The sequence below is a fragment of the Notolepis coatsorum genome (genome assembly GCF_963971535.1).
Source record: "Notolepis coatsorum genome assembly, chromosome: 12".
NCBI classification, from domain to species: domain Eukaryota; kingdom Metazoa; phylum Chordata; class Actinopteri; order Aulopiformes; family Paralepididae; genus Notolepis; species Notolepis coatsorum.
Window position 1 is genome coordinate 77,492,240 of NC_140176.1, and position 21,988 is coordinate 77,514,227.

At 48.0% G+C, this 21,988-nt stretch overlaps 1 pseudogene across 1 annotated transcript in view; it reads left to right on the plus strand.

Annotated features, from left to right (window-relative positions):
* The window catches only part of LOC311238424 (inter-alpha-trypsin inhibitor heavy chain H5-like), a 21,881-nt pseudogene extending 310 nt beyond the window's left edge, over positions 1 to 21,571 (plus strand). The window contains exons 2-7 of the transcript XR_014621092.1: positions 17 to 61; positions 1,103 to 1,270; positions 2,248 to 2,352; positions 5,024 to 5,301; positions 19,409 to 19,581; positions 21,443 to 21,571. The product of XR_014621092.1 is annotated as an inter-alpha-trypsin inhibitor heavy chain H5-like (transcript). The remainder of the gene's footprint in view (positions 1 to 16; positions 62 to 1,102; positions 1,271 to 2,247; positions 2,353 to 5,023; positions 5,302 to 19,408; positions 19,582 to 21,442) is intronic.
* The last annotated feature ends 417 nt before the right edge of the window (positions 21,572 to 21,988 follow it).

Consider the following 21,988-nt stretch of genomic DNA (forward strand, 5'->3'; position numbering starts at 1 on the left):
TGTTGTTTGCACGCAGGCTCCGCGCAGGGTGCCCCGGCAGGTGAAGGCCATGCTGACCAAGGTAGAAGAAAAAAACAATAATTATCTTTAAAACGATTTCTTCCTGTAGTGCGTCTCTAGGGAGCAGTGTCTCTGTTTGTTTGTTTGTCAAATTCGTTTTACGCACTAGCACCGATAAATCACCTTTTTATGTGACCTTTAAAATAATTACCCAATGTAATCCCAACCAAGTCTTACATTTCTGAAGAGGAAAGTGGAATTTGTCATCCTATAAAAATGATGTCTTCTTCGGGTGTAATCGACGCAGGCGCGCGGGTGCCAAGCGCGCATCCTCTGTGCGTAACGGCTCTAGTCTCTCCTCCAAACAGATGTCCGACGTCAGGACGGGAACGTCCCCCCATTAGGGGGTTTGGACTGGAGACAGATATTATACAAAGCTCTTCTTGTAATTATCTTGTTTGTTTATCGGGGGAAGCCGCCAAAGCGCACAGCTGGGCTATAGAGCGCTCAATGGGACTCAACATAATATCCATCATAGTAATAATTGTCTCAACGGTATTAGTATAGTGCTGCAATGAATGAATGAATGAATGAAAAACTTTATTTTAACAGATTGCAGAATGGGTACAATACAGTACGGCTTTTTATTTTTCCCCCCAACATTATAATAGTTGTATAAATGCTGTATTGTATGTATCTGTGTGTATGAGAGGGATATGCGCATGTGTGTTTGTGCATAATGTGGGGGGGGGGGGGGGGGGGGGGGGGAGGTCGCTTATAAGCCCTTGGGTTTTTCTTTTTTTTTACCTTTCCTGCACATTTTAACTGTTCTTCTTTTAATTATTTTATTCCAGAATGTATGTTTGTAAGTGCAAATAACAATAAACAATAAACAATACAGTACGGCTCAATACATACAATTGTTAAGGGGATGCAGACCAGAGAAAGACTTTTGTCTTGTTTACATCAGGGTCCCCCGTTTTAACATTCATAGTGAGAGTGTATTATGATATATGACTATAGTGCAAGTCCACCTCAAGCTGATAGGAAGTATAATTGTTATAAAATAATGCGTAAATAAAATGTATCAATTATAACGCAGGAAACCAAAACCACATATCCAGGAGCTGGCCATCAAGACCACCATCATCTCGCGCTATACGCCTTCACGGCGGTGTCCTGCACCCATGCTCAACCGGCACTCGGCCGCCAAGGAGGGGGTGTTCCACTTCCAGGTCCCCGCCGCTGCCTACGTGTCCAACTTCACCATGTAAGGACTTATTATACTTTATAGATGTGGCCGAGCAACGAGACAATATGGGGGGAGGGGAGGGGGGTGCTTATTCCAGTGGTCTAGAAATTCCACATGTTATTATTATGAAAGATTTGATGATATATCCTTCTTTTTTTTTTTGTCGCAGTCAAATTATGTAAATTGTCATTTTACTGTATATTTTATTCCATTTTTATTCTATTTTATTCTACTCTTATCTCTTAGGCAATTTGATTTGATTTGTTTTGTTATTCTTATTCGTGACCTGTTCTGTCTAAATGTTTAAATGTTTAAAATGTTGAGAGCGATTTTTGCAGCGTCAACATTTCCCTCGGGATAATACAATTATTTCTATTCTATTCTATTCTATTCATATTTATATCTCAGGTTGACACTTCTCATATGTCATATCTGCCAACATGGAGTAGTGGGAGAAAAGAAAATACACGTCCCAAAAGAGGTTCCATTTGTCTGATTAAAAACCTATTGAAAAGGATCAAAACCCTTTCAAAACTAAACTTGAAAATGACGAGAGAGACTAATGCGAAACAGAAAAGAGTTGGCGAGTTCCGTTTCACCGCTTCACTCTCTGACTGTTCGCCTCTATAGCGAGTTGAACTTGTGACAAACAAGTCGCCCCTCTTCCTCAGACTCTCGGACAAAAGATGGCGTGGATTTATGACGTTTTCGGTCGCCATGCTGCGCGAGGTTAGCCAGGGGTCTGCAGCGCGGGGCGACGCTTCACTTTATACCCTCGTCGTTAACTCTCTCCGTCCGTCTGTGCTTATTCACGCGTAGCACTGTTAACTGTAAACCGGGGGGGGGGGGGGGGGGGGGCGGGGCCCGGGGGGGGGGGGGGGGGGACAATAGGATTTCGTCCACGGGGGGGGAAACCTGTGCAGGACAGTAACAATAGGGTGGTCTGTGAATAAGGCCATCCGCTCTAATCCGTGACCTTTGACCCCGTGCACCAGGATCATTGGGGGGCGTGTCTACCAGAGTGAGGTCAAACCGAAGGAGAAGAAGGTCAAGCAGGAGAGGGGGGGGCGGCGGCAAGCCCATGAAGCGCAAGGGGTCAGGTGACACAAGGTAAGGCGTGTGTGTGTGTGTGTGTGTGTGTGTGTGTGGTGTGTGTGTGTGTGTGTGTGTGTGTGCGTGTGTGTGTGTGTGTGTGTGTGTGTGCGTGTGTATGCATGCTTGAGTATGTGTGTGTGTGTGTGTGTGTGTGTGTGTGTGTGTGTGTGTGTGTGTTGTGTGTGTGTGCGTGTGTATGCATGCTTGAGTATGTGTGTGTGTGTGTGTTGTGTGTGTGTGTGTGCGTGTGCGTGTGTATGCATGCTTGAGTATGTGTGTGTGTGTGTGTGTATGTGTGTGTGTCTGTGTGCGTGTGCGTGTGTATGCATGCTTGAGTATGTGTGTGTGTGTGTGTGTGTGTGTGTGTGTGTGTGTGTGTGTGTGCGTGTGCGTGTATGCATGCTTGAGTATGTGTGTGTGTGTGTGTGTGTGTGTGTGTGTGTGCGTGTGTGTGTGTGCGTGCGTGTGTGTGTGCATGCTTGAGTATGTGTGTTGTCACTTCTACACGCTAATCTATCAGCCTTGCGTCAATTCATGTCCACACAGTTGAATTGCTATTTCGCCAACAGAAAAAAGGCTAATATCCTCAACACTAAAACCTATTTATCACAACCTAGCGAGCGCAGAGAATGTGTGTGAGTGTCCCACCAGAGTGTGAGAGTCTGCCTCGGAGTGTAGGATCATCTCTCCGGAGACCATAATTGGTCATTATGTATCTGTGACCCTCTTCTCGGGCAGGAAGAAATGACATCATGGCTCCTCCAGCTGGAGTTCAGAATGTGACATTTTGAAAATGATTCACTGACTCCAGATCATTGTAAAAAAAAAAAAAAAAAAAAAAAAAAGGCAGAGGGTGAGAGGGAGGGAGGGGACGAGCGATGGGAAATATGACATATACAGGAGAGGGGGCAGAGTAATGGAATAACACTACTGCAGTGAAAGCGAAATTACGTAGTTACTTTTCAATAAAAAGTAACTAAGTACTTGAATTAGGTACTGCCATTCAGCATAGTCTTTGTAAATATTTTGATAGAGTCCTCATTATAAGTGTGGGAATTTGTGAACGGCCCCTTTTTCATATCAACGAAGCTGGTATTAGTAATGAGAGGTTAAGTCGACACCAGAGTAGCCATGATGGTTTATTGTTCATTTAGAATTCACTATTGACCAACGATAAAACATACTCTTGTAAAGGTCGGAGTAAACACCACAAAATACTACAAATAAAGAGACGAGGAGAAGTAAAACCTTTTAAAAAAAAGTTACGTTACTTAAAAAAAATTATTACGATAAAGAATCGACTCAATTACAGTAACTAGAGTAATTGTAATTGGTTACTTTCCACCGCTGGTAATGTAGTTAAGAATTGAGAAGACCGTGAGATATACGGGAACAGGAACTGGCCATGACATCATCACTACTTGGACTGTTCTGTGCTGTTCCAGTGGTTCTCAAAGTGTGGTGCGGGAGACGCCCAGGGGTCCTTGAAGGGGTTCCAGAGGGTCCCCAGCAAAAAAATGAGGAATCGTTTAATTAAATTAAAAATGTATTCACCATAAGTCATAAATAATACATAAGTCAGCACAATGGGAGAATGCATAAGAATGACTATACTCTCATCATAGGTTCCACTCTCTCCTCTGTTAGCGCCCCACCTACAGTATGGAGACAGTTATGGAAGTCTGGAATCATTCATATATATATATTAAAAAAAAATCTTCTCAGATGGAGGTCCCTGGAACAAAATCTCACCCAATGGGGGCCCCTCACCTACTATGTGACTATTTGGCTCCTTGACACAACTCCACCTCAGAAAAACTACAAAATCTTTTTCATTTAGAAAGTGAGTTTAGTAGGAGAAAATACAATTTTAAACATCAGTTTGCACGTACCACACTTAAACAGATGTGTCCTTCAGTTATTGGTGTAAAGTTGTGGAATTCTCTCCATAGCGAGCTTAAGGGATGTAATAGTGTTTATCAATTCAAAAAAATTATAAAAAAAATAAAATTTTGTCAGTATGAAAATCAAATGTGATCTGAATAGTGAGATATTTTCTTTTTTTTCTCTTTTTTTATTCTTTATTCTTTATTCTTTATTATTATTATTATTATTATTATTATTATTATTATTATTATTATTATTATTATTATTATTATTATTATTATTATTATTATTATTATTATTATTATTATTATTATTATTATTATTATTATTATTATTATTATTATTATTATTATTATTATTATTATTATTATTATTATTATTATTATTATTATTATTATTATTATTATTATTATTTAATTTCTTCTTGTTTAACTGTGGATTGTGTGTTTCTTGTATAATGGTATAAATTATTATTTTGTGTAAATTAGGTTGTACGCCGACCATTAAGTAAATACTTGTTTAGTTTAGGAATAAGGGGCAGGTAACTATAAGATGTATTCTTCTTCCTGCTCCTTTTGTCCATGGAATGATATTTATGATTGTGTAATGAAGAAACTCTGATTGTATGATTCCATGTGGCAAATAAAAACTCTGAACTCTGAATCTGAATGTCTCCCCTTCCTTCTCAAACCATCTCTCCTTTTCTCTCTCGTTTCCCCCACTTTCACTATTTTCCCTCTCATTCCACTATTGTCTCACCCCCCCCCCCCCCCCCCCCCCCCCCCCCAGCCCCGCCTCCCCCCCCGAGGTCGAGGTGTTCCGCATGGCGGCCAGCATCCCCGGTCGTAACCGGGCCGTGTTCCTGCTGACCTACGAGGAGCTCCTGCAGCGCCGCCTGGGCCGCTACGAGCACGTGACCCACCTGCGGCCCCTGCAGCTGGTCAGCCGGCTCAGCCTGGACGTCACCGTGGTGGACCACGCCCCCATCATGCACCTGGAGGTGCTGCCGCTGCGCAACGGCAAGAGCAGCAGCCGCGCCAACGCCGCGTCGGCAGCCAAGGCACTGGGTAAGGGGGGGGGGGGGGGGGGGTGGGGGGGGAATAGGTTGACGCTGCACCCCCTTGTGCCTCCCGTGCATTTTAAAGGAATATGTTTTTTTTTTTAAGTGTATCTGATTTCCAGGGGTGTAAAGTACTCGAGTAATTGTACTTTGTTACAATACTTAAGTACTGTTTTGGGGGATTTGTACTTTACTCGAGTATTATTAGGTTTGTATACTTTGTACTTTTACTCAATGACATTTCTGTTATGGTTTGTAACCGACCCCAATCGCACAACACAAGACAGGTATGATGGTTTGCCAAGAAACAGATATTTATTGAGAGACAGGGAAAAAGGGCACTGTCCCTTTAAGGGAGAACACAAAAACAGGAATATAACAAAAGGGGAAAACTAGGTGCCTTTAAGAGGCGGGCAGGAAAAGGGAACACTAAGGGAAGGTTAATGAACAGAGGAACTAGAGACTAGGAGAAGTCGGGACAAGGAGAGCTAGGGAACAGGAGAACTGGGGACTAGGAGAACTAGGGACAAGGAACTAGGTGGAACTAGAAGGGGAGAACTTGGGACCAGGAACTAGGTGGAACTAGAAAGGGGAGAACTAGGGACAGAGGGGACTGAGGCCCGCGGAGGCGGGCTGGGGAACAGGAAGGAACTGGGGACAGAGACCCGCGGAGGCGGGCTGGGGACAGGGAGGAACTGGGGACTGGTGGGAAAACATCTGGGCCGCTCTGCAGAACAGAGGAGAGGGTTAATATTCAAAAGGGAACAAACAGAGCAGATGCAGAACAGTCCAAATAATCAAAGTAACAAAGTAATAATATCTTCGTGTGACAAACACACAGGGGGAGATGTAATGTCCAAAAATACTATCTAAGTGAGAACTAAAGGAGGCAATACGCTGGGTGAGTGACATCACAATCAAAACTCACCCAGGCGTATGCGTAATGGTACAGGAACAGCAGCGGGACGAGGGCAAGGGGCATTACGCTGAGTGAGTGACATCACAATCAAAACTCACCCAGGCGTATGCGTAAAGGTACAGGGACAGCAGCGGGAACGGGGGCAAGAGGCATTACGCTGAGTGAGTGACATCACAATCAAAACTCACCCAGGCGTATGCGTAAAGGTACAGGGACAGCAGCGGGAACGGGGGCAAGGGCACTACGCTGAGTGAGTGACATCACAATCAAAACTCACCCAGGCGTATGCGTAAAGGTACAGGGACAGCAGCGGGAACGGGGGCAAGGGCACTACGCTGGGTGAGTGACATCACAATCAAAACTCACCCAGGCGTATGCGTAATGGTACAGGGACAGCAGCGGGGCGAGGGCATCGCCACCGGGTGGCTGGCTGTCCGAGCCGAGGGACAGAGTGCTGGAACAGTGGCGGTGGCGAGGGTGTCGTCCACCGGGTAGCCGACTGTCGGAGCCGAGGAACAGAGTGCTGGAACAGTGGCGGTGGCGAGGGTGTCGTCCACCGGGTAGCCGACTGTCGGAGCCGAGGAACAGAGTGCTGGAACAGTGGCGGTGGCGAGGGTGTCGTCCACCGGGTAGCCGACTGTCGGAGCCGAGGAACAGAGTGCTGGAACAGTGGCGGTGGCGAGGGTGTCGTCCACCGGGTAGCCGCTGTCGGAGCCGAGGAACAGAGTGCTGGAACAGTGGCGGTGGCGAGGGTGTCGTCCACCGGGTAGCCGCTGTCGGAGCCGAGGAACAGAGTGGCGCGCCACACCTTGGTGTGCGCGTCGGAACAGAGAGCTGGAACAGTGGCGGTGGCGAGGGTGTCGTCCACCGGGTAGCCGCTGTCGGAGCCGAGGAACAGAGTGGCGCGCCACACCTTGGTGTGCGCGTCGGAACAGAGAGACGCATCGGGGTGCGTCTGCGAGGAGGAGTGTGCCAAGCACAAGGATCTTTGGAAGATGCGCGTTGCGCGCTGGAGACTGGAGAGCGTGCCAAGCCCTTGAAGATGCGCGTTGCGCGCTGGAGACTGGAGAGCGTGCCAAGCCCTTGAAGATGCGCGTTGCGCGCTGGAGACTGGAGAGCGTGCCAAGCCCTTGAAGATGCGCGTTGCGCGCTGGTGACTGGAGAGCGTGCCAAGCCCTTGAAGATGCGCGTTGCGCGCTGGTGACTGGAGAGCGTGCCAAGCCCTTGCAGATGCGCGTTGCGCGCTGGTGACTGGAGAGCGTGCCAAGCCCGAGGGTCCGGAAGATGCGCGTTGGTCTAGATGTGCGTCAGGACGAACAGCTGCGCTGGGGTCTGCAGTGGAACGCTGGGGTGCCTCCCATGGAAGTTACAGGGAGCGCAGAACAGTCTCCTCCACAGGCTACGGCGACAGCAGACGAAGGCTGGAGCAAAACATCTCAAGGCTGGAGAAATCCATATACAGCATTGGTAGACCAGAGGATCTCCCGAAAGAGTCTAGATGTTAGAGAATATGACTCAGCATGAATACAACACGACCCCACGCCGAAACGAGGGGAAGAGCCCTGGTATTTAAAGCCCACAGGGGAACTAATTAGCCTGCCACCACAGGTGCGAGAGGTAATTGATAATAGTCCAGGTGTGGCCACTGAGAGTAAACGAGAGTAAAGAACGAGAGGGTGGGGGCTAGAGAGAGTGAGTGAGAAGGGAACTTCTAACAGTAGGCTTAAAGAAAACAGAGAAAGTTGGTGAGCAGCGGACAAAACCTCACAGTACCCCCCCCTCAACGGGAGCCACCTGGCGACCCAAAACAAATACAGACAGAGTGGCAGGGGGCAAAACAAGACAAAAACAAAAGGTACTGGCCAAGCCAGCAGGGGAAGCCACCACAAGAGTGGGGCTAGCAAAAGAAACAGGGTCGCCGAGGGGTAACTGGAGGAACTGGCCTAGAGGAAACCGGGCCTAGAGGAACCGGGTCAGGAGGAACTGGGTCCAGAGAACTAGTCTAGAGGAACTGGTCTAGAGAACTGGTTTAGAGAACTGGCCTAGAGAACTGGTCTAGAGAACTGGTCTAGAGAACTGGTCTAGAGGAACTGAGGGGCAAGCAGGGTAGCTAAGGGGTAACCATGGTAGCACCGGGAAAGGGCTAGCAGAGGGAAAGTTAGCTGCCAGGGCACTGATAGCTACAGGGCCTATGCTAGCTGTACTGCTACATCAACATAGAGGCTGTGCAAGCTGCCGAGCTAGGCTAGCAGAGGGAAAGGGTAGCTGCCAGGGCACTGATAGCTACAGGGCCTATGCCAGCTGTACTGCTACATTAACATAGAGGCTGCGCTAGCTGCCGGAGCTAGGCTGGCAGACAGGGCTGGACCAGCAAGAGAGAACAAGCTAGCTGGAAGGACAGTCCTAGCTGTGTGAGATAAACTGACCTTGCTAGCTGAAAGGGCAGTCCTAGCAGTGGGAATACTGACCTTGCCAGCTGAAAGGGCAGTCCTAGCAGTGGGATAAACTGACCTTGCTAGCTGAAAAGGCAGTCCTAGCAGTGGGAGCAAACTGACCATGCTAGCTGAAGGGGCAGTCCTAGCAGTGGGAGAGAAACTGACCTTGCTAGCTGAAAGGGCAGTCCTAGCAGTGGGGATAAACTGACCATGCTAGCTGAAAGGCTGCATAAAACATAGAGGCTTAACAAGCTGCAGGGGGGTCAAACAGGGCTAACAGGGAAGCCAACAGGGCTAACAGGGGAGCTAACAGGCTAACAGGGGAGCTAAACTGGGCTAACAGGGAAGCCAACAGGGCTAACAGGGGAGCTAACAGGGGAGCTAGAGGGGAACTAGAGGGAACAAGAGAAAAAAAAAGGCAAACTCAACATACACCGTCTGTGCTGGCTGGGGTCGTCGATTTGGTGGGGTCGTACTGTTATGGTTTGTAACCGACCCCAATCGCACAACACAAGACAGGTATGATGGTTTGCCAAGAAACAGATATTTATTGAGAGACAGGGAAAAAGGGCACTGTCCCTTTAAGGGAGAACACAAAAACAGGAATATAACAAAAGGGGAAAACTAGGTGCCTTTAAGAGGCGGGCAGGAAAAGGGAACACTAAGGGAAGGTTAATGAACAGAGGAACTAGAGACTAGGAGAAGTCGGGACAAGGAGAGCTAGGGAACAGGAGAACTGGGGACTAGGAGAACTAGGGACAAGGAACTAGGTGGAACTAGAAGGGGAGAACTTGGGACCAGGAACTAGGTGGAACTAGAAAGGGGAGAACTAGGGACAGAGGGGACTGAGGCCCGCGGAGGCGGGCTGGGGAACAGGAAGGAACTGGGGACAGAGACCCGAGGAGGCGGGCTGGGGACAGGGAGGAACTGGGGACTGGTGGGAAAACATCTGGGCCGCTCTGCAGAACAGAGGAGAGGGTTAATATTCAAAAGGGAACAAACAGAGCAGATGCAGAACAGTCCAAATAATCAAAGTAACAAAGTAATAATATCTTCGTGTGACAAACACACAGGGGGAGATGTAATGTCCAAAAATACTATCTAAGTGAGAACTAAAGGAGGCAATACGCTGGGTGAGTGACATCACAATCAAAACTCACCCAGGCGTATGCGTAATGGTACAGGAACAGCAGCGGGACGAGGGCAAGGGGCATTACGCTGAGTGAGTGACATCACAATCAAAACTCACCCAGGCGTATGCGTAAAGGTACAGGGACAGCAGCGGGAACGGGGGCAAGAGGCATTACGCTGAGTGAGTGACATCACAATCAAAACTCACCCAGGCGTATGCGTAGAGGTACAGGGACAGCAGCGGGAACGGGGGCAAGGGCACTACGCTGAGTGAGTGACATCACAATCAAAACTCACCCAGGCGTATGCGTAAAGGTACAGGGACAGCAGCGGGAACGGGGGCAAGGGCACTACGCTGGGTGAGTGACATCACAATCAAAACTCACCCAGGCGTATGCATAATGGTACAGGGACAGCAGCGGGGCGAGGGCATCGCCACCGGGTGGCTGGCTGTCCGAGCCGAGGGACAGAGTGCTGGAACAGTGGCGGTGGCGAGGGTGTCGTCCACCGGGTAGCCGACTGTCGGAGCCGAGGAACAGAGTGCTGGAACAGTGGCGGTGGCGAGGGTGTCGTCCACCGGGTAGCCGCTGTCGGAGCCGAGGAACAGAGTGCTGGAACAGTGGCGGTGGCGAGGGTGTCGTCCACCGGGTAGCCGCTGTCGGAGCCGAGGAACAGAGTGGCGCGCCACACCTTGGTGTGCGCGTCGGAACAGAGAGCTGGAACAGTGGCGGTGGCGAGGGTGTCGTCCACCGGGTAGCCGCTGTCGGAGCCGAGGAACAGAGTGGCGCGCCACACCTTGGTGTGCGCGTCGGAACAGAGAGCTGGAACAGTGGCGGTGGCGAGGGTGTCGTCCACCGGGTAGCCGCTGTCGGAGCCGAGGAACAGAGTGGCGCGCCACACCTTGGTGTGCGCGTCGGAACAGAGAGACGCATCGGGGTGCGTCTGCGAGGAGGAGTGTGCCAAGCACAAGGATCTTTGGAAGATGCGCGTTGCGCGCTGGAGACTGGAGAGCGTGCCAAGCCCTTGAAGATGCGCGTTGCGCGCTGGAGACTGGAGAGCGTGCCAAGCCCTTGAAGATGCGCGTTGCGCGCTGGAGACTGGAGAGCGTGCCAAGCCCTTGAAGATGCGCGTTGCGCGCTGGTGACTGGAGAGCGTGCCAAGCCCTTGAAGATGCGCGTTGCGCGCTGGTGACTGGAGAGCGTGCCAAGCCCTTGCAGATGCGCGTTGCGCGCTGGTGACTGGAGAGCGTGCCAAGCCCGAGGGTCCGGAAGATGCGCGTTGGTCTAGATGTGCGTCAGGACGAACAGCTGCGCTGGGGTCTGCAGTGGAACGCTGGGGTGCCTCCCATGGAAGTTACAGGGAGCGCAGAACAGTCTCCTCCACAGGCTACGGCGACAGCAGACGAAGGCTGGAGCAAAACATCTCAAGGCTGGAGAAATCCATATACAGCATTGGTAGACCAGAGGATCTCCCGAAAGAGTCTAGATGTTAGAGAATATGACTCAGCATGAATACAACACGACCCCACGCCGAAACGAGGGGAAGAGCCCTGGTATTTAAAGCCCACAGGGGAACTAATTAGCCTGCCACCACAGGTGCGAGAGGTAATTGATAATAGTCCAGGTGTGGCCACTGAGAGTAAACGAGAGTAAAGAACGAGAGGGTGGGGGCTAGAGAGAGTGAGTGAGAAGGGAACTTCTAACAGTAGGCTTAAAGAAAACAGAGAAAGTTGGTGAGCAGCGGACAAAACCTCACAATTTCAGAGGAAAAAAAACATACTTTTTACTCCTTACATTTAAAACGCAGACCTACAAAGTACAAATCTTGCAGGTCCAACAATTTAAATGAGTATATTTGTTTCTCTGGCCGAACTCACGTTAACACTTTAACTGCCAGAAGACGAGTTTAGGCGTCCTTCCCCGCCATGCTCAAGTTGCCGAAGACGCCGTAACTTGTCTTTGATATCAATATTTCAAAAATCTGTGATCGGATTCATATTTCCCATCCGCTGGCCTGAGACCCACCAAAAAGCCCCACTGAACCCTCTAGCGGTTCAAGAGCGCCATCTGGTGGCCGATCGGCGCAATCGCCAAACAGGAAGTTACTTGGACGATGTGCTGTTCACCCATATTACTTCCGGGCACTCGGTATAGGTTCCGGCACTCTAGCTCGTCACAATACATAGCGATCCGTTGCCAATAACTCGATAAACAACATGATTTGGACGTATATACTATTATACAAGCTGGAAATGGACCGGATATTTTTACATCCCATAATGGAAAACTGTCTACCCCACGCTGATCGCCCAACGGCCCGCGGAGACTGGGGTGAGTTTTAGCGTTTAATATTTCCGTGTTCGACACTAACTGCTATGATGAACATTTGACCCACATTAGATGAATGGTATAACGCTGCCCACGGAATTATAAACGCCCCCTCGCCCATCCGGTCAACATCAGATGACGTGTAGTAACTTCCAGAAGTCCGTCCAGTTGGATTTTTTTATATCGCGCCGATTGCTATCAAACTGTATTTGATCATCAATATAATGCATTTGGGGCTATAAATCACGTTCTGGAGAAAGCTGCAGAAAGAGATGAAAACATACTTATACTTTAGATCATATTTTAGTATGATTATGTGAATGAAAAAGTTTAACGTTCATACACCCTGAACATTACATATAGGACATTGAATGGGCCCTAATAATGGCAATTTAGCAATAGAATTTAAAAAGTTATAGCCCTGCAAAGAAGGGGAACTTCTCCATAGACAAATAGAGCTGGCAACCTATGGTATATCATGAATTTAGCCTTAGGCAATCAAAGTGTTAACGTTATTGATCCTGCGGCCGCACTTTATTTAAAAACAGCCAATCAAATCCCCATCAATGGACAATGAACCCGCCCATACCCATGCTGATTGGTCCGTGTGCAAGACTACAAAGAGGGGATCTTTGATTAAACACCTGCTATCAGAAGAATAGAGAGGCAGAAAAAAGGTTTTTACTTTTACTTTTTAGTACTTAAGTACATGTAAAAGTAGAAACTTTTTTACTTTTACTCAAGTGTGTTTTTAACCAGATACTCTGACTTTTACTTGAGTACGATTTTGAGACGGTATATCCATACTTTCACTTAAGTATAATTTCTGGGTACTTTTTACACCCCTGCTGCTGATTTCTCACAAACTGTGAGTAGTTTCAGGCCATCATCCACAAAGCACTTGAACCCAGGGAACTATAAAAGAAGGAAGGGTCATTACGTCACCGCGTCGACGCACATTGGTGCCAAGTGTGGAAACTTTCAGTCATTGAAGTACGTTTAGTCCTTTAAACTAAAATGACTTAACAGTCATCAGCAATTTGTTGCATTGTATAGCTAAGTCTGCCACCAAGCCAGTGTAGAACGCTGTCATTCTGACGTGAGGCATTCCTTCTTCCATAGTGTCCTTGACTTGAACCAGGAAGCAGGACATGGGAGACATGAAGCATTCTACTTTAGTTGCTAAGCAACATTCATGCTCCACGTCCCCACTGATGCAAATACATGCCAACGTTTTCTGCTTACAATGTCTCAGGAAACCAAAACACTGGTGCAAGGGAAAGAGAAAATTAGAAAATGTGAACCGTCCTTCCCTTTCAGTGCCACGGACGACATATCTCGTTTTATCAGCCCCCCCCCCCCCCCCATTGAGTGCCCACGACGACAAATATCGTTTTATTTTTTTTATTAGCGATCTGAATTCATATTTCATCAACCGAGTCTCCCGTTGGTACAGCAGCCCCTACAGGAGCTCAGATTGGGAAAAAAGCGCCCCCTATCGTCTATCCCTGTGTAACTGCAGGTCAGTCGCTTAGACTGGTCTGCTCAAGAGGGATCTGCTCGCGGGACGAAAATCAGCCTGGAATATATATTTACAGCAGCCAATAATCAATCAATAAGCGTGATCGATATTTGGAATGGCGATCAGGAATTGGAATACTCTTTTTGGAGAACATCTGATCTAAGGTAAGGAGTCTATGTTACCAGTCTTGGGGTAATCGGAGCTGTATTCGCGGAGATATCAGCGTGTCCCCTGTGTGTGATGTGGCTGTTTGGCTGTGATCACTGATGAGGAAATAAGAGAATCGATTTTTCAGCTCGCGTCTATAGCGTGCATACGTACACATAATACTATCGATAATCTAGCGTTTATTTGAAAACGATTCATAAATAGGCCGAAAAATGACAACGTTTTTGTGTATTCTAGAATATTCCAGTAAATGTCTTTTATCATGGAATCTTTATATTTTCCTTGAAAACGAGGGCTTTTCAAAATGCTATAAAACGAAAATGAACCGATAAAAAAACAATCCGTTTCGACAATGTTGACTGCAAACAAGTCATTGATAAGCGACGGGCAGATTAGACACATAGCCATAATTTAAAACATAGATTAGGCGTTTTTTTTTTTTTTTTTATCCACTTTTTCTCCCATTTTCTACATTTTTCTCCCATCCCAATTTCGTATCATCCAATTCAACCCTCCCCTGTCTCGAACGCTGTTTCTTGCCTCCCACAAGCCGGCTGCAATGTGGACTAAGTCATACATAGCACAAGTCCCCTCCGGTACTTGAGGTAACAGCAGTCGCATCTTTTCACCTGCGCAGCTCGATCTCTCAGTGGCGAGGAGTAACGCGTGGGAGGCTCACGCTGCCCCCGACACTTCCTGATTCTACTGCGCAGGCGCACCAACCGACCTGTAGGAGTCGCTGTCCACAACGCCCAATCCCCACCCATCAGTTTCCCACCCCCTAATACGGCCAATGTGTATTAGTATGAACGACCAGCTAAACTGAAAGCAATGTGGAGCGCTGGGCTCGAACAGGCGAGCCCAGCGTCTCTGCATTCGTGGCGAGCGCCTTGCCCACTACGCCACATAGCCGCCCCAGATAGATTAGGCGTTTTTAACGCTAACATTGAAGTGGATGGTGGGCAATCAACGGGGTAAATCAACGTTAATCAAAGGCACTGAAAGTGTTAAGGGAGAGGTGAGGGGGGGGGGTGTCCACACAACAACATTTGTTAAAATTAAACATTGTTAAAACAGCCTAGTATATGACTTTTTTCAGTCAAATTGATCCCCAGACAAATTTGGAGTTTTATACACAAAACAACAACAACAATAACGACAACAAATTTTTTTTTATGAAAAACATAAAAATTAACCATTGTGACCTGTAATACTGAACACGTCACATACTGTATGAGTCGGATGTCTGGTACAACAACACAAGTTGGACTGGCTGACAAAATATTCATAATGTTCACTTTTTCCCATGCAAAGCTTAATCTTTAAACACCAACAATTCAGTTGATTGTTTAAAGGGACATTTTTACGCCAACATTATGGGAAATATGCTTTATCATCGTCTCCAGAGTCAGACAAGCAGATACCAATTTCCTCTCTGTGCGTTCAGTTAGCCTAAAACTATTTTGACCAACAGCTAGACTATAGCTGATCTGTTAGCTTGCAACTGGATAGCTCTCTACTGAACACAGAGAGGACATTGATATCTATCTTCTTGTCTGACTCTGGATAAGCCAATAAGCACATTTCCCATATTGTAGTCCGGCTATATTATTATATAATAATTATTAATATATGTCTTTGAGGTCCCCTAAACATGTCTTTGAGATTTTCCTGCTGAAAAGAAAAACACTCAGAATATGCATTCTAGCAGCTTCTATACCTCTGTTTCAGTCCTGTTCTCATTCTAGCAGCCTCTATACCCCTCTGTTTCAGTCCTGTTCTCATTCTAGCAGCCTCTATACCTCTCTGTTTCAGTCCTGTTCTCATTCTAGCAGCCTCTATACCTCTGTTTCAGTCCTGTTCTCATTCTAGCAGCCTCTATACCTCTCTGTTTCAGTCCTGTTCTCATTCTAGCAGCCTCTATACCCCTCTGTTTCAGTCCTGTTCTCATTCTAGCAGCTTCTATACCTCTCTGTTTCAGTCCTGTTCTCATTCTAGCAGCCTCTATACCTCTGTTTCAGTCCTGTTCTCATTCTAGCAGCCTCTATACCCCTCTGTTTCAGTCCTGTTCTCATTCTAGCAGCTTCTATACCTCTCTGTTTCAGTCCTGTTCTCATTCTAGCAGCCTCTATACCTCTCTGTTTCAGTCCTGTTCTCATTCTAGCAGCCTCTATACCTCTGTTTCAGTCCTGTTCTCATTCTAGCAGCCTCTATACCCCCCTGTTTCAGTCCTGTTCTCATTCTAGCAGCCTCTATACCTCTCTGTTTCAGTCCTGTTCTCATTCTAGCAGCCTCTATAGCTCTCTGTTTCAGTCCTGTTCTCATTCTAGCAGCCTCTATACCTCTCTGTTTCAGTCCTGTTCTCATTCTAGCAGCCTCTATACCTCTCTGTTTCAGTCCTGTTCTCATTCTAGCAGCCTCTATACCTCTCTGTTTCAGTCCTGTTCTCATTCTAGCAGCCTCTATACCTCTCTGTTTCAGTCCTGTTCTCATTCTAGCAGCCTCTATACCTCTCTGTTTCAGTCCTGTTCTCATTCTAGCAGCTTCTATACCTCTCTGTTTCAGTCCTGTTCTCATTCTAGCAGCCTCTATACCCCTCTGTTTCAGTCCTGTTCTCATTCTAGCAGCCTCTATACCTCTCTGTTTCAGTCCTGTTCTCATTCTAGCAGCCTCTATACCTCTGTTTCAGTCCTGTTCTCATTCTAGCTGCCTCTATACCTCTCTGTTTCAGTCCTGTTCTCATTCTAGCTGCCTCTATACCTCTCTGTTTCAGTCCTGTTCTCATTCTAGCTGCCTCTATACCACTCTGTTTCAGTCCTGTTCTCATTCTAGCAGCCTCTATACCTCTGTTTCAGTCCTGTTCTCATTCTAGCAGCCTCTATACCCCTCTGTTTCAGTCCTGTTCTCATTCTAGCAGCCTCTATACCTCTCTGTTTCAGTCCTGTTCTCATTCTAGCAGCCTCTATACCTCTGTTTCAGTCCTGTTCTCATTCTAGCAGCTTCTATACCTCTCTGTTTCAGTCCTGTTCTCATTCTAGCAGCCTCTATACCTCTGTTTCAGTCCTGTTCTCATTCTAGCAGCTTCTATACCTCTCTGTTTCAGTCCTGTTCTCATTCTAGCAGCCTCTATACCTCTCTGTTTCAGTCCTGTTCTCATTCTAGCAGCCTCTATACCTCTGTTTCAGTCCTGTTCTCATTCTAGCAGCCTCTATACCCCCCTGTTTCAGTCCTGTTCTCATTCTAGCAGCCTCTATACCTCTCTGTTTCAGTCCTGTTCTCATTCTAGCAGCCTCTATAGCTCTCTGTTTCAGTCCTGTTCTCATTCTAGCAGCCTCTATACCTCTCTGTTTCAGTCCTGTTCTCATTCTAGCAGCCTCTATACCTCTCTGTTTCAGTCCTGTTCTCATTCTAGCAGCCTCTATACCTCTCTGTTTCAGTCCTGTTCTCATTCTAGCAGCCTCTATACCTCTCTGTTTCAGTCCTGTTCTCATTCTAGCAGCCTCTATACCTCTCTGTTTCAGTCCTGTTCTCATTCTAGCAGCTTCTATACCTCTCTGTTTCAGTCCTGTTCTCATTCTAGCAGCCTCTATACCCCTCTGTTTCAGTCCTGTTCTCATTCTAGCAGCCTCTATACCTCTCTGTTTCAGTCCTGTTCTCATTCTAGCAGCCTCTATACCTCTGTTTCAGTCCTGTTCTCATTCTAGCTGCCTCTATACCTCTCTGTTTCAGTCCTGTTCTCATTCTAGCTGCCTCTATACCTCTCTGTTTCAGTCCTGTTCTCATTCTAGCTGCCTCTATACCACTCTGTTTCAGTCCTGTTCTCATTCTAGCAGCCTCTATACCTCTGTTTCAGTCCTGTTCTCATTCTAGCAGCCTCTATACCCCTCTGTTTCAGTCCTGTTCTCATTCTAGCAGCCTCTATACCTCTCTGTTTCAGTCCTGTTCTCATTCTAGCAGCCTCTATACCTCTGTTTCAGTCCTGTTCTCATTCTAGCAGCTTCTATACCTCTCTGTTTCAGTCCTGTTCTCATTCTAGCAGCCTCTATACCTCTGTTTCAGTCCTGTTCTCATTCTAGCAGCCTCTACACCTCTCTGTTTCAGTCCTGTTCTCATTCTAGCAGCCTCTATACCTCTCTGTTTCAGTCCTGTTCTCATTCTAGCAGCCTCTACACCTCTGTTTCAGTCTTGTTCTCATTCTAGCAGCTTCTATACCTCTGTTTCAGTCCTGTTCTCATTCTAGCAGCCTCTATACCTCTCTGTTTCAGTCCTGTTCTCATTCTATCAGCCTCTATACCTCTCTGTTTCAGTCCTGTTCTCATTCTAGCTGCCTCTATACCACTCTGTTTCAGTCCTGTTCTCATTCTAGCAGCCTCTACACCTCTCTGTTTCAGTCCTGTTCTCATTCTAGCAGCCTCTATACCCCTCTGTTTCAGTCCTGTTCTCATTCTAGCAGCCTCTATACCTCTCTGTTTCAGTCCTGTTCTCATTCTAGCAGCCTCTATACCCCTCTGTTTCAGTCCTGTTCTCATTCTAGCAGCCTCTATACCTCTCTGTGTCAGTCCTGTTCTCATTCTAGCAGCCTCTATACCTCTCTGTTTCAGTCCTGTTCTCATTCTAGCAGCCTCTATACCCCTCTGTTTCAGTCCTGTTCTCATTCTAGCAGCCTCTATACCTCTCTGTGTCAGTCCTGTTCTCATTCTAGCAGCCTCTACACCCCTCTGTTTCAGTGCTGTTCTCAACGGGCTGTTTTCTGTTCCCGTAACGAGTGAGACGACGTTTTTATCGTACAAATACGATAATTATCGTACATCTAGCAGTGGTGCATGAGCCTGTACTGTTGAAGGACATTCAGATCAAACTGTCAAAGTAGGCATTGCAGATCAAATATGACTCATATCACAAACATACAGTTAAAAATGTCAGAAACAGGGGGAGCTCCAGTAGCTCACCACGTACCGCGAGTGCTATTTCAGCGCCGTGGACAACCGCGCTCGCGCGGATCTGGGGCTGAGCGAGTTCGAATCCCGGACTGCAGCCGTGCCTTTCCCAGAGTGTCTTCCCCCCCATCTGAACCCTTTCAGCCTGCTTCTGTCGGTCGAACTTGACCAAGTATAAATGCGATAAACGTATAAAAGAGCCAGGGTAATGGCCAAAGTTTAAAAAAAAAAAAAATGCCAGAAACAAACATTTTAGGTTCAACTTTAGGGACGTTTTGTACACATACACATGTTACTAACTACATCGCTTGGGGCTGCAATGGACCTATCTCAAACCCTGCCCTCTTTTCTTGATCCTCCAATCACAACTGTCGCTTACCTCGGACAATGTCCGAGGTAAGCGACAGTTGTGATTGGAGGATCAAGAAAAGAGGGCAGGGTTTGAGATAGGTCCATTCTGAATGGCTCGTTTCAATAGGGAGGGTTCTTGTCACAGATGAACTGCAGCAACTGTACAGTGTACATAATAGTTTCACAATTCAAACAATACAAAACACAGGAAAAGGCTATTTTTACAACAGGGGCCCTTTGAGGCGAACGGTGTGTTGACGTGGATTGTCTCAGGGCGGCATGTTGATCTCTTCAGCTCTTTCCTCTCTTTCCTCTTATCTCCAGCCAAGATGGACGTCCTCCCCGTCACCACGGTGATCAAACAGAACCAGAACTTCTGTAAGGTCACCTTCGGACCCAACATCGTGCAGCAGGCCAAGATCACCACCAACGGCATTCTGGGAGAATTCGTGATCCGCTACGACGTGGAGAGAGAAATGGGCATCGGAGACATACAGGTCAGTGAGTGGTGTCTATGACACGTGTGCACGTCAGACATGTATGTCAATACTGCTTCCGTGCGCAGAAATAAACACGCGCACATGCATAGACACACACGCACACACGCACGCACTCACGCACGCACACGCACGCACACACACACACACACACACACACACACACACACACACAAACACAGAATAATTTTGAAGAACAAAAGCCATGGAAAAATCATGGCCCATGTTCAGCCTTCAGGTGGTGATGTATGTCCTGGATATTCCTCGGTGAACAATAGACCCTTGTTGTGACGTGAACGGGGGTCGTTTGCACGCAGCTGATAAAGCCGGTTACACCATAAGCCTGAAGGAAAACAGACTGACACACCCATACCGTGTGGGCTGACACAGAACAGTAGAATATCTCTCTCTCTCTCTCTCTCTCTCTCTCTCTCTCTGTGACCACCATATTGTGCTAAACATCACGTCTCATCTATTCTGCCACCTGTAAAGGACCGAATTCAGGTGGCGAAGTGGAGGGAATGTCACTTGTGAGTGAGCTCTACACCAAGGGGCTACCATTGGGGCGGCACGGTGGTGCAGTGGTCACTGCACTCACAGCGAGAAGGTCCTGGGGTTCAAACCACAGCTGGGGGGGGTTTGACCAGCAGGGGGGGGGCTTTCTGTGTGGAGTTTGCGTGGGTTTCTTCCGGGTACTCCGGTTTCCTCTCCCACACCATGAAAGACTGGCATGTTAGGGTTCCTGCCACTGCCCTTGAGCAGGGCGCTGGCAGTAAGACTGGAGGTGGTCCTGGGTGCTGCAGGGTGCTGGCAGTAAGACTGGAGGTGGTCCTGGGTGCTGCAGGGTGCTGGCAGTAAGACTGGAGGTGGTCCTGGGTGCTGCAGGGTGCTGGCAGTAAGACTGGAGGTGGTCCTGGGTGCTGCAGGGTGCTGGCAGTAAGACTGGAGCTGGTCCTGGGTGCTGCAGGGTGCTGGCAGTAAGACTGGAGGTGGTCCTGGGTGCTGCAGGGTGCTGGCAGTAAGACTGGAGGTGGTCCTGGGTGCTGCAGGGTGCTGGCAGTAAGACTGGAGGTGGTCCTGGGTGCTGCAGGGTGCTGGCAGTAAGACTGGAGGTGGTCCTGGGTGCTGCAGGGTGCTGGCAGTAAGACTGGAGCTGGTCCTGGGGCGCTGTGTGTGGCTCCTCCACTGCCCATGAGGGGGCGCTGTGTGCGGCTCCTCCACTGCCCTTGAGGGGGCGCTGTGTGCGGCTGCTCCTCCACTGCTCCTCAACAGATGACTCAAATGCAATGAGGATGAATTCCCCCTGAGGGGATTAATAAAGGTTCAACTCAACTTACCATTCGCCCCCCCCCCCTGTTGGTAATGGGTTTCCCAGCTCTACTACCCCCCCCCCCCCCCGCCCCCCCCCCCCGTCGCACTATAATAAAACTCCACCATGGACCGGACCTCCCACCACACGTATACGTAGGACGGCCGGAACCAGACCGATCTTTTGCGCCGTCGATAAAAACACACGTCTTCAATCAATATCTGAAAAAAGATATACCGTCTTGTCTTCTACTATCATGCACTTTGCCACTAAATAATCCTCCTTGTCTATAATATACCGACTACACTAAATTGTCTCTACCGCTGTGCACCCAACACGGCAGCGCCCACATTTCTGTTTGATGAACATTGTTACTCAGCGGAGAGAAGAGTCGTGCCCTCCCTGCTGTCTTGTCGTACAGAACTTGTAAGTCGCTTTGGATCAAAAGCGTCGGCTAAATGACTATTAATGTAAATGTACCCTGAGAGTGATCACACATGTGCGAACAACAGAGCGTGTGTACCAGTATAACCCTTTCTTTGTCGTCTCCAGGTTCTCAACGGCCATTTTGTCCACTACTTTGCCCCCAGAGACCTGCCGGCGGTGCCCAAGAACGTGGTCTTTGTGATCGACACCAGTGCCTCCATGCTGGGCACCAAGATCAGACAGGTAAAGGGTTGACCCAAATAATGATTGGCGGAGCGATCCGCCTATCCAACGGCCGTGAAGATTTTCCCTAAGCGGGTTGTACTTCCGCGTTCGGTTTTTTGCGCGATCTGATTGGCCACTGACGTTTCTGGTCATGTGACATGTGCGCCCAATCGTGTGATGCCTGTTTCTACACCGGTTAAGCTTAGGCACTCTTTCGAAGTTGGTTACGGTTAGAGTTTGTCTTAGAGCAGGGCGATAGAACGCCAGCCCTGATTCCAATCTCTAACCTTAACCAACTTCGAAAGAGTCGCCTAAGCTTAACCAGTGATAAACTAGGCGTTAGGTTAGTTCGCAGGCTGTTAGAGCCGGAAATAGGCGCAGAACTAGGCGTCACACGATTGGCGCACATGTCACATGACCAGAAACGTCAGTGGCCAATCAGATCGC